The sequence below is a fragment of the Triticum urartu genome, chromosome 6, assembly GCF_003073215.2.
Source record: "Triticum urartu cultivar G1812 chromosome 6, Tu2.1, whole genome shotgun sequence".
NCBI lineage: Eukaryota > Viridiplantae > Streptophyta > Magnoliopsida > Poales > Poaceae > Triticum > Triticum urartu.
Genome location: NC_053027.1, coordinates 379536847 through 379548161, shown reverse-complemented (window position 1 = coordinate 379548161; position 11315 = coordinate 379536847).

The following is an 11315-nucleotide window of genomic DNA, read 5'->3' as shown; positions in this document are numbered from 1 at the left end:
TAGTTATGAGAATATCTAGGCATGATCATGTATATAGGCATCATGTCCGCGACAAGTAGACCGAAACGATTCTACATCTACTACTATTACTCCACACATCGACCGCTATCTAGCATGCATCTAGAGTATTCATAAGAACAGAGTAACGCATTAGGCAAGATGAGATGATGTAGAGGGATAAACTCAAGCAATATGATATAAACCCCATCTTTTTATCCTCGATGGCAACAATACAATACGTGCCTTGCTGCCCCTGCTGTCACTGGGAAAGGACACCGCAAGATTGAACCCAAAGCTAAGCACTTCTCCCATTGCAAGAAAGATCAATCTAGTAGGCCAAACCAAACTGATAATTCGAAGAGACTTGCAAAGATATTTAAATCATGCATAAGAGATTTCAGAGAAGAATCAAATATTTTTCATAGATAATCTTGATCATAAACCCACAATTCATCGGATCTCGACAAACACACCGCAAAAAGAATTACATCGAATAGATCTCTAAGAGAATAGAGGAGAACTTTGTATTGAGATCCAAAGGGAGAGAAGAAGCCATCTAGCTAATAACTATGGACCCGAAGGTGTATGGTAAACTACTCACACATCACCGGAGAGGCTATGGTGTTGATGTAGAAGCCCTCCGTGATCGGTCACCCTCCGGCGGAGCACCGAAAAAGGCCCCAAGATGGGATCTCACAGGTACTGAAGGTTGCGGCGGTGGAAATAAGGTTTTGTGGTGCTCCTGGATGTTTTCGGGGTATGTGGGTACATATAGGAGGAAGAAGTACGTTGGTGGAGCTGCGAGGGGCCCACGAGGGTGGGGAGCATGCCTACCCCCCGTGGGCGTGCCTCCCTGCCTCTTGGCCTCCTCGCTTCTTTCTTGACGTAGACTCCAAGTCTCCTGGATCAAGTTTGTTCCAAAAACAACTCTCCTGAAGGTTTCATTACGTCTGATATTCCTTTTCTGCGAAACACTGAAATAGGCAAAAACAGCATTTTGCACTAGGCCTTTGGTTAGTAGGTTAGTCCCAAAAATAATATAAAAAGGTATATTAAAGCCCATTAAACATCCAAAACAGATAATATAATAGCATGGAGCAATTAAAAATTATAGATATGTTGGAGACGTATCATGTACCTTACTAATGCTCGCAGTAGTGCCTGGGTATTTGATACTGGTTCAGTTGCTAACATTTGCAACTCGAAACAGGGGCTACGGATTAAGCGAAGATTGGCTAAGTATGAGGTGACGATGCGCGTGGGAAATGGTTTCAAAGTTGATGTCATCACCGTCGGCATGCTGCCTCTACATCTACCTTCGGGGTTAGTTTTAAACCTAAATAATTGTTATTTGGTGCCAGCTTTGAGCATGACCATTATATCTGGATCTTGTTTGATGTGAGACGGTTATTCATTTAAATCATAGAATAATGGTTGTTCTACTTATATGAGTAATATCTTTTATGGTCATGCACCCTTGATGAGTGGTCTACTTTTACTAAATCTTGATAGTAGTGATACACATGTTCATAGTATTGAAGCCAAAAGATGCAGAGTTGATAATGATAGTGCAACTTATTTGTGGCACTGCCGTTTAGGTCATATTGGTGTAAAGTGCATGAAGAAACTCCATGCTGATGGGCTTTTGGAATCACTTGATTATGAATCACTTGATTCTTGCGAACCATGCCTCATGGGCAAGATGACTAAGACTCTGTTCTTCGAAACAATGGAGCGAGCAACAGAATTGTTGGAAATAATACATACTGATGTATGAGGTCCGATGAGTGTTGATGCTCGTGGCGGGTATTGTTATTTTCTTACCTTCACAGATGATTTGAGCAGATATGGGTATATCTACTTAATGAAACATAAGTCTGAAACATTTGAAAAGTTCAAAGAATTTGAGAGTGAAGTGGAAAATCATCGTAACAAGAAAATTAAGTTTCTACGATCTGATCATGGAGGTGAATATTTGAGTTATGAGTTTGGTCTTCATTTGAAACAATTCAGAATAATTTCGCAACTCACGCCACCTAGAATACCACAATGTAATGGTGTATCCGAACGTCGTAGCCGCACTTTATTAGATATGGTGCGATCTATGATGTCTCTCACTGATTTGCCGCTATCGTTTTGGGGTTATGCTTTAGAGACGGTTGCATTCACGTTAAATAGGGCACCATCAAAATATGTTGAGACAACACCTTATGAAGTGTTGTTTAGCAAGAAATCCAAGTTATCATTTCTTAAAGTTTGGGGCTGCTATGCTTATGTGAAAAAGCTTCAACCTGATAAGCTCGAACCTAAATCGGAGAAATGTGTCTTCATAGGATACCCAAAGGAGACTGTTGGGTACACCTTCTATCACAGATCCGAAGGCAAGATATTCGTTGCTAAGAGTGGATCCTTTCTAGAGAACGAGTTTCTCTCGAAAGAAGTGAGTGAGAGGAAAGTAGAACTTGATGAGGTAATTGTACCTACTCCCTTATTGGAGAGTAGTTCATCACTGAAATCAGTTCCAGTGATTCCTACACCAGTAAGTGAGGAAGCTAATGATGATGATCATGAAACTTCCAATCAAGTTACTACCAAACCTCGTAGGTCAACCAGAGTAAGATCCGCACCAGAGTGGTACGGTAATCCTGTTCTGGAAGTCATGTTACTTGACCATGACAAACCTATGAACTATAAGGAAGCGATGATGAGCCCAGATTCCGCAAAATGGCTTGAGGCCATGAAATCTGAGATGGGATCCATGTATGAGAACAAAGTGTGGACTACGGTTGACTTTCCCATTGATCGGCAAGCCATAGAGAATAAATGCATCTTCAAGAAGAAGACAGACGCTGACGGTAATGTTGCTATCTACAAAGCTCGACTTGTTGCAAAAGGTTTTCGACAAGTTCAAGGAGTTGACTACGATGAGACCTTCTCACCCGTAGCGATGCTTAAGTCCGTCCGAATCATGTTAGAAATTGCCACATTTTATGATTATGAAATTTAGCAAATGGATGTCAAAACTGCATTCCTTAATGGATATCTCACTACTGCAGGATGCTGCTAACATGACACTATGATCAGAGACCCTTCGAGAAACTGTGTGCGATGCCATAATTGCAAATGGTGCTGTATGAAAACCGTCAGAAATTTGTAAAACATTTGCGATGACGGATGCATCAAACACGGTTCAGGTTTTAGTTGCGTGTGTGATGAAGGGCATACAATTCAGTTCAATGAACTATTTGCGATGAGGAGGAACAAAAGAAACAGGCAGCCAGATGGAGGTGTGTGCGATACACAGCACATGGTTCACTCGGATGAACTGTTTGTGATTAGGCAACACAAAAGAAACAGTCAGCCAGATCAAAGGTGTGTGTGATATACGGCATGCGGTTCACTCATATGAACTGTTTGCATTGAGACATGAGAACAGAAACGGTTCAACTTAGCAAGATGTGTGTGATACGCGGCAAACACGTCTGTAATCAGAAATGTGTCTGTAGACCGATAAGAACACAGACGGTTGCTGCTAATAAGACTTGTGTGTTGTGCGATGGGATTGCATACAGAACAACAACATATATATACACACACTTATAAGGACATGCTTGCATAACCAAATTAAACATCCACTTACATAGGTGGCTACTACAACCATGGCATTTGCACACACCAAAGTAAACTATTACATGCATAATTACATAGGTGGCTACTACACACATGACATTTCCACACACCAATAAAGTAAATTATATATTACATGCATGATTAACTAGCATAAACGATCATCTAATCATCATCTACTTCTTGTGACGCTACTTGCTCTGCTTGTGGCTCGATCCGGGCTCGTCGATTTGGGTTACGAGGGACTTCCTCATGTCAACGATCCTCATGTGCATCTCGTAGCATGTGTACACGATCTGGGCCGCAAACCTGAGGTGAGGTTCATCCAGTTGCCGCATCCAGGCCCCGTGCCAGGATATGGGACTTGTTCTTCGGGCATCCTGCTTCATCTTTTCGTAGTAGGGGTCGATGATGGCTGAGGCGAGTTCGACCAGGGAGTCCTTCTTCATGCTACCCCAGACCATGTAGTGGTCATGGATTTCGACAAGGTTCTTGCAGGCCAAGCCCGTAACACTGAGCGCTTTTACATCGTTGGTGGTATCCACCATGGCGAACTTGTAGTCAGTGATGTGGACAAACCTATTGAAACAGTCGCAAGGCTCTGTGGCCATGCAGTAGTGGTAGATGAGGACATGATGGCGCACGCACAACTGGGCGACGGCAACCTTCTGATCTATGCCGGGACGACTGGCGGTGTACTGGAGGTCAATGCCGACCACCTTGTACTTGTCTCCAGCAAGCAACTGCTCAACGCTGTTGATGTAGTCGTCCACCACGGCCGGGTGGATGGTGTACAACATCGAGAGATCCGTCTCCCTCGCGTGGGTCTCCACTCTATGCTCGCCGAACTCCATTGGAGCGCCGCCGGACATCCCCTCTCTATGTGTCTTCGTGGGTGTGCTTGTTGTGTTGTGGGGCGCGATCGAATGGTTGAAGAGACTAAGGTTATAATGTCCAAGGGAATTAAAGGGGAAGCCGGACGGCCAGGAATATCGGCAGGCCCAGATGGAAGTTCTAATTTGCAGCGCGTAACTCCAACGTGCCGCACGTAACTGCATCACGTGGCAACGTGCGCAGCGCAACTGCATGCATACGGGGCCCCTGACGTGATCGTGCGCACGTCCAACCGTTGGCAGAGCGCGCGCGGAGGGACGCGAGCAGAGCGCTCCGCGATCGCCTCAACGGCGAGCAACCATATATATATGCATATAGCAGTTGAACACGCAAGGAAAAGCTGTCCACAAGCCGAGTGCGCCGACGGACGCGAGCAGAGCGCGCCAACGGACGCGAGCAGAGCGCTGATACGTCTCTGTTGTATCTATAATTTTTGATTGTTCCATGCCAATATTCTACAATTTTCATATACTTTTGGCAACTTTTTATACTATTTTTGGGACTAACATATTGATCCAGTGCCCAGTGCCAGTTCATGTTTGTTGCATGTTTTTTGTTTCGCAGAATATCTCAAACGGAGTCCAAACGGGATAAAAACTGACGGATATTTTTTTTGGAATATATATGATTTTGGGGAAGAAAAATCCACGTGAGACAATGCCCGAGGGGGGCACGAGTCAGGGGGCGCGTCCCTGACCCTCGTGGCCACCCCGTAAGGCGGTTGATGCCCTTCTTTCGCCGCAAGAAAGCTAATATCCGGATAGAGATCGTGTTAAAATTTCAGCCCAATCAGAGTTACGGATATCCGGGAATATAAGAAACGGTGAAAGGGTAGAATCTCATAACGCAGAAAAAGAGAGAGAGACAGAGAGACAGATCCAATCTCGGAGGGGCTCTCGCCCCTCCCATGCCATGGAGGCCAAGGACCAGAGGGGAAACCCTTCTCCCATCTAGGGAGGAGGTCAAGGAAGAAGAAGATGAAGGGGCCCCCTCTCCCCTTCTCTTCCGGTGGCGCCGGAACACTGCCGTGGCCATCATCATCACCGCAATCTTCACCAACAACTTCACCACCATCATCACCAACTCTCCCCCCCTCTATGCAGCGGTGTAACCTCTCTCTTACCCACTGTAATCTCTACTTAAACATGGTGCTCAACGCTATATATTATTTCCCAATGATGTATGGCTATCCTATGATGTTTGAGTAGATCCGTTTTGTCCTATGGGCTATTTGATGATCAAGATTGATTTGAGTTGCATGTTTTATTATTGGTGTTGTCCTATGGTGCTCTCCATGTCGCGCAAGCGTGAGGGATCCCCATTGTAGGGTGTTGCAATACGTTCATGATTCGCTTATAGTGGGTTGCGTGAGTGACTGAAACACAAACCCGAGTAAGGGGGTTGTTGCGTATGGGATAAAGAGGACTTGATACTTTAATGCTATGGTTGGGTTTTACCTTAATGATCTTTAGTAGTTGCGGATGCTTGCTAGAGTTCCAATCATAAGTGCATATGATCCAAGTAGAGAAAGTATGTTAGCTTATGCCTCTCCCTCATATAAAATTGCAATAATGATTACCGGTCTAGTTATTGATTGCGTAGGGACAAATAACTTTCTCGTAACAACAAGCTATCTATTAAACCTAACTTAGTTGTATCTTTATATAAACAGCCCCTACTTTTTATTTACATGCTCTTTATTATCTTGCAAACCTATCCAACAACACCTACAAAGTACTTCTAGTTTCATACTTGTTCTAGGTAAAGAGAACATCAAGCGTGCGTAGAGTTGTATCGATGGTCGATAGAACTTGAGGGAATATTTGTTCTGCCTTTAGCTCCTCGTTGGGTTCGACACTCTTACTTATCAAAAACTGTTGTGATCCCCTATACTTGTGGGTTATCAAGACCTTTTTCTGGCGCCGTTGCCGGGGAGCAATAGCGTGGGGTGAATATTCCCGTGTGTGCTTGTTTGGTTTATCACTAAGTAATTTCTATTTGCTGTTCTTAGTTGTTCTTTATCTTTAGTTATGGATATGGAACACGAAATACCAAAAAAATTAGGTGTACTTGCTATGCATGGAGATGGGGAACCTCCTAAAACCCTCGATGCTGGTTATGTGAAAGATATTATGTACTACGTTAATAATCCTGAGAAAACCCCATTCAATTATGTAATGGGAGTAACATTGGATCAACGTGAATACTTTAGGGATTACCGCTTGACACAAAAAGGGAAACTATTATGGGATCAAATTCATATATTGAATTGGTATGCTAGGCAACTATGCTTGAGATATGATTATACTTGTTGCTCTAGGATGAAGGCTCCACACCTTCCCTTTTTATGTGAACTTAATGATAATAAAACCTTAGCTTCTTATGCTAATGGTATATATGATTATTATGATGTGGAGCAAATAGAAGAATTTGTTGCTTTTATGGGTGCTTATGAAATTGAATCTATGTTTAAAGAGTTTGAAGATTTTGATGATTCGGTTTACAGACCTGAAAACTTAGCTATCCTTAAATATTGCTATGAGAATTATGAATACAATTCCGATATTAATGCACTTATTGAGAAAGTCTCCGTTGTCCAAGAAGAGACTAATATTTTGCAGGAATCTATGGAAGAAGAAGTTGATGAAACTGTGAGCTCATTGGACGAAAAAGATGAGGAAGAGAGTGAAGAACAAAAGAAGGAAAAGCGGATTGATCACCCGTGCCCACCTTCTAATGAGAGTAACTGTTCAACTCATACACTGTTTAATTCCCCTTCGTGCTTACCGAAGGATGAATGCTATGATAATTGCTATGATCCCGTTGATTCTTTTGAAATATCCCTTTTTGATGATGCTTGCTATGCTTGTGGCCAAGATGCCAATGTGAATTATGCTTATGAAGATGAACTTGCTATAGTTCCTTATGTTAAACATGAAATTGTTGCTATTGCACCCACGCATGATAGTCCTATTATCTTTTTGAATTCTCCCAACTACACTATATCGGAGAAGTTTACCCTTATTAAGGATTATATTGACGGGTTACGTCTTACTATTACACATGATGATTTTGATGAATATAATATGCATGTGCTTGCTGCTCCTACTTGCAATTATTATGATAGATGAACTATATCTCCACCTCTCTATGTTTCCCACACGATAAAATTGCAAGAAACTATTTATACTATGCATTGGCCTTTACTTTGTGTGCATGAATTATTCTTTTATGACATGCCGATGCATAGGAAGAGAGTTAGACTTCATTGTTGCATGATATATGTTACTTTGTCCTCACTACTAAATTACAAATCATTGTTAATTAAAATTGGCTTTGATATACCTTGGGATCCGGGTGGATCCATTACTTGAGCACTATATGCCTAGCTTAATGGATTTAAAGAAAGCGCTGCCAGGGAGACAACCCGGAAGTTCTAGAGAGTCATTTATTTCTGTTGAGTGCTTTCATATAGTTTAAAAACAACAAAAATAAAGAGGGGAACCCAAAACTTTTTCAAAAAGGAAAGTGAAAGTGAGAAAGACAAGCATTGTTGAAGTGGGAGAGCTCCTTGAACTTTGTTCATGCTCACGGCAACTTTGTGAATCTTGATTACAGAAACTTTTCAAAAAAATAATTATACCCTTCTACAATTCCATTGTATTAAAAAAATAATGTGCCAAGGTTTGCCTTTAGGATGTTTACGTTTGCTTGATGGTTTGTACAGTGCAGGACAGAAACTTTGGCTGTAGTGCGCGATTTTACATTTTTAGCTGGAACGTAAAATGGTTCTGATTCTTTTTGCAATGTCTTTCTATACAATTTTTTATTTTTACTAATTTTGGTAGAATTTTTAAAGTATCATAAGTATGGTGAATGTTCAGATTATTACAGACTGTTCTGTTTTAGAGAGATTCTGTTTTTGATGCATAGTTTGCTTGTTTTGATGAAACTATCAAATTATATCAGTGGATTAAGCCATGTAAAAGTTATATTACAGTAGCTATAATGCAAAAACAAAATATGAATTGGTTTGCAACAGCACTTAGAGTAGTGATTTGCTTTATTATACTAACGGATCTTACCGAGTTTTCTATTGAAGTTTTGTGTGGATGAAGTGTTCGAAGATCGAGAAGGTCTCGATGTGAGAAGAAGGAAGAGAGGCAAGAGCTCAAGCTTGGGAATGCTCGAGGCACCCCAAGTAAATATTCAAGGAGACTCAAGCGTCTAAGCTTGGGGATGCCCCGGAAGGCATCCCATCTTTCTTCAACAAGTATCGGTATGTTTTCGGATTCGTTTCGTTCATGTGATATGTGCAATCTTGGAGCATCTTTTGCATTTAGTTTTCATTTTTATTTTATGCACCATGCTGGTATGAGATAGTCCTTGGTTGATTTATAGAATGCTCTATGCACTTCACTTATATCTTTTGAGTATGGATTTATAGAATGCTTCATGTGCTTCACTTATATCATTTGAAGTTTGGATTGCCTGTTTCTCTTTACATAGAAAACCGCCCTTTGTAGAATGCTATTTTGCTTCACTTATATTTGTTAGAGCGTGGGCATATCTTTTGTAGAAATAATTAAACTCTCTTGCTTCACTTATATCTATTTAGAGAGATGACAGGAACTGGTCATTCACATGGTTAGTCATAAAATCCTACATAAAACTTGTAGATCACTGAATATGATATGTTTGATTCCTTGCAATAGTTTTGCAATATAAAGATGGTGATATTAGAGTCATGCTAGTGGGTAGTTGTGGATTAGTAGAAATACTTGTGTTGAGGTTTGTGATTCCCATAGCATGCACGTATGGTGAACCGTTATGTAACGAAGTCGGAGCATGAGGTATTTATTGATTGTCTTCCTTATGAGTGGCGGTCGGGGACGAGTGATGGTCTTTTCCTACCAATATATCCCCCTAGGAGCATGCGCGTAGTACTTTATTTCGATAGCTAATAGACTTTTGCAATAAGTATGTGAGTTCTTTATGACTAATGTTGAGTCCATGGATTTGATACGTCTCCAACATATCTATAATTTTTGATTGTTCCATGCTATTATATTATCAACCTTGGATGTTGTATATGCATTTATATGCTATTTTATATGATTTCTGGGACTAACCTATTAACCCAGAGCCCAATGCCAGTTTCTTTTTTTTTCCTTGTTTTAGAATATCACAGAAAAGGAAAATCAAACGGAGTCCAATTGACCTGAAACTTCACGGAACTTATTTTTGGATCAAAAGAATCCCAGAAGACTTGGAGTCCATGTAAGGGAAGCTTCAAGGAGGCCACGAGGTAGGGGGGCGCGCCCACCCCCCTGGGCGCGCCCTCCACCCTCGTGGGCCCCTCGTGGCTCCCCTGACGTACTTATTCCGCCTATATATCTCCATATACCCTAAAAACATCAGGGAGCACAATAGTTCGGGAGTTCCGCCACCAGAAGCCTCCGTAGCCACCGAAAGCCAATCTAGACCCATTCCGGCACCCTGCCGGAGGGTGCAATCCCTCCGGTGGCCATCTTCATCATCCCGGTGCTCTCCATGACGAGGAGGGAGTAGTTCTCCCTCGGGGCTGAGGGTATGTACCAGTAGCTATGTGTTTGATCTCTCTCTCTCTCTCTCGTGTTCTTGATTTGGCACGATCTTGATGTATCGCGAGCTTTGCTATTATAGTTGGATCTTATGTTCCCCCCCCTCTACTCTCTTGTAATGGATTGAGTTTCCCCTTTGAAGTTATCTTATCGGATTGAGTCTTTAAAGATTTGAGAACACTTGATGTATGTCTTGCCATGCATATCTGTGGTGACAATGGGATATCACGTGATTCACTTGATGTATGTTTTGGTGATCAACTTGCGGGTTCCGCCCATGAACCTATGCATAGGGGTTGGTACACGTTTTCGTCGTGATTCTCCGGTAGAAACTTTGGGGCACTCTTTGAGATTCTATGTGTTGGTTGAATAGATGAATCTGAGATTGTGTGATGCATATCGTATAATCATACCCACAGATACTTGAGGTGACATTGGAGTATCTAGGTGACATTAGGGTTTTGGTTGATTTGTGTCTTAAGGTGTCATTCTAGTACGAACTCTAGGGCTGTTTGTGACACTTATAGGAATAGCCCAACGGATTGATTGGAAAGAATAACTTTGAGGTGGTTTCGTACCCTACCATAATATCTTCGTTCATTCTCCACTATTAGTGACTTTGGAGTGACTCTTTGTTGCATGTTGAGGGATAGTTATATGATCCAATTATGTTATTATTGTTGAGATGACTTGCACTAGTGAAAGTATGAACCCTAGGCCTTGTTTCAATGCATTGCAATACCGTTTGTGCTCACTTTTATCATTAGTTACCTTGTTGTTTTATATTTTCAGATTACAAAAACTATTATCTACTATCCATATACCACTCGTATCACCATCTCTTCGCTGAACTAGTGCACCTATAAAATTAACCATTGTATTGGGCGTGTTGGGGACACAAGAGACTCTTTGTTATTTGGTTGCAGGGTTGCTTGAGAGAGACCATCTTCATCCTACGCCTCCTACGGATTGATAAACCTTAGGTCATCCACTTGAGGGAAATTTGCTACTGTCCTACAAACCTCTGCACTTGGAGGCCCAACAACATCTACAAGAAGAAGGTTGTATAGTAGACATCAAGCTCTTTTCTAGCGCCGTTGCCGCGGAGGTGAGTGCTTGAAGGTATATCCCACAGGGATGCTATGTTTGATGAAGATGCTATTTTTTGTCCACCAAGTTTTGATGAGCAAA